Genomic DNA, 2430 nt, shown 5'->3' with positions numbered 1-2430 from the left:
GCTTATGACAGAAGAAATATGGCAGCAGTTATTGCTTGATACTTTTCTGAGGTTGTGTCTCTGTGAATATGACTACCGGGGACTTGAAACTTGATTTCAACCTCCTGATAGCAGATTGTCTTAACAATTACCTAGAAACACTGGTTCCACAGAGCATGCTCCATACAGTTGTCTCAGGCAATTCAGATGGACTGAATATTATGATCCTTGTTAATGTACATATTCTGAGATAGTTTAACTCCTCATTGGCTTTGTGATCTTGGCCAAGGGACTTAACCTCTCTCAACTGCAATATCCTTGTCTGTAAAATGGGGATAATGATAGCAGGCAATTAATCGGCTTATTATAGAAATTAAATCGTATACTATCTATTAAGTACTTTAGAAGGAAGCAGAGGTGCAGGAAAAGGGATATATCATTAGTGAACATAGAAGGAAACCTGCATTCACTGAATTTGTGCTACCAGTATATGCCCAGAAGCACTAAGTGCTTTATGCATATTTAGAGCCCAGCGATGAAGAGCTCTTGCTCTGGGACCAGACCACCTGGTTCTAACCTGCCTCTGACACCACCAGGGTGATCTGGGGCAACTTGCTTAAACCAGAGTTGTCCCATAGAAGCATAATAGGAGACACATAAGCAATTTAAAATTTTCTAGTAGCCATGTTAAAGAAAGTAAAAGAAACAAATGAAATCAACTTTAATAACGTATTTCACTTATGCCAATATACACGAAATGTTACTTGAACATGCAATCAATGTAAACTTTTACACTTATTTATTTATTTATTTACTTATTGGCCACACCGTGTGGCTTGAAGGATCTTAGTTCCCTGAACAGGGATCGAACCCATGCCCTCTTCAGTGGAAGCGCAGATTCCTAATCACTGGACCGCCAGGGAATTCCCTAATGTAAACTAATATTAATGAGGTAGTTTACAATCTTTTAGTTTGTGCTAAGTCTTTGAAATCTTATATGTGCTTCACCCCTACATCTCAATTGACACAAGCTACATTTCAAGTGCTCAAATGTTACATGGGCTAGTGGCTACTGTGTTGAACAACTCAGGCTTAAACTTCTGCCTCAGTTTTCCTAGCTGTAAAGTGTGTGTAAGAACGGTAAGGTCTGGAGGGTGGAGAGGTGGGTGAAATGGGTAAAGGGAGGTCAAAAGGTACAAAGTTCCAGTTATAAAATAAATAAGTCCTGGGGATGTAATGGATAGCATGGTGACTATAGTTAATAATACTGTATTGCATATTTGAAAGTTGCTAAGAAAGTAGATCTTAAAAGTTCTCACAAGAAAAAGAAATTTTGTAACTATGTATGGTGGTGGATGTTAACTAGACTTGTGATAATTTTGCAGTAATACAAATATGGAAATCATGTTGTATACCTCAAATTAATACAATGTTGTCAATTATACCTCACTAAAAAAATAAAGATAACATTAAAAAAGAGACCTGTCTCGTGTGATTAAATGTTATTAGTTATGAAGTGCTTAGCACAGTTTCAGAGTTTATAAAACAAAACCCTCTCCAAGAATGGCCTGGTGGTCTGTAGGGGAAGAGGAGCTTGTTGCCACTCCGAGTAGAGGAGGGGAGATCTCCTGACAGGAGGCTGAGTAAGGCTGTAATCATGAGTTAGCAAAGGTCACAAGGTTGCTTGAAAGAGGCACTGAGAGCATACATTTGCAAGGATTTACAAGATTTGCCCAGTAAAACATTAATGATCTATCACTTTGCTGAGACTTTAGCTTTCTTTTTCTAATTACTGATGTTACCACTATCTTATTTTGCAGGTACTCATTTTTGCAAGAGGAAATGCCAAATAGGCAACTGCTCTTAAATATTATCTTTTAAAAACTTTTTTGTTTTACTGTTAAGTCCACTTAACATGAGAGCTACTCTCTCAACAAATTTTTAAATGTACATTGCTGTTGACTATTTAAATTATTATCTTAATCTATTTGCTAACAACTCAGTAAGAAGAGTGTTTTTATCTCCATTTTCCGGCCTAGGGATCTTATAGATGAAATCAAGGGAGAATAGCTAAGTCATCCAAAGAATGAACAAAGATTTGGGCCTGAATTTATCTGTTTCCAAAGTCCATGCTCTTTTCATTTCACCATATATTGAAGAGAACATAGACTGTGTCAGATATTTAAATCAAATTGATTTTGTGATATGTCTTTTTAAAATACCATATCTTACCACTATTTCCTAATTTGGTATATGTTCAGATATTTATTTCTATTTGGTAGTTTTTCATTTCTTTTCTTCTCTTTTAATTTTTGGCTGCATCCTGCGGCATGTGGGACCTTAGTTCGCCAACCAGGGATCAAACCAGTGCCCCCTGCATTGGAAAGCAGAGTCTTAACCACTGGACTGCTGGGGAAGTCCCAGATTTAGTTTCTGAAACGGTACTAAATC

The sequence above is a fragment of the Tursiops truncatus genome, chromosome 5, assembly GCF_011762595.2.
Source record: "Tursiops truncatus isolate mTurTru1 chromosome 5, mTurTru1.mat.Y, whole genome shotgun sequence".
Lineage (NCBI taxonomy): Eukaryota > Metazoa > Chordata > Mammalia > Artiodactyla > Delphinidae > Tursiops > Tursiops truncatus.
The sequence above is the reverse complement of the archived record's forward strand: the minus strand, read 5'-3'. Positions refer to the sequence as shown.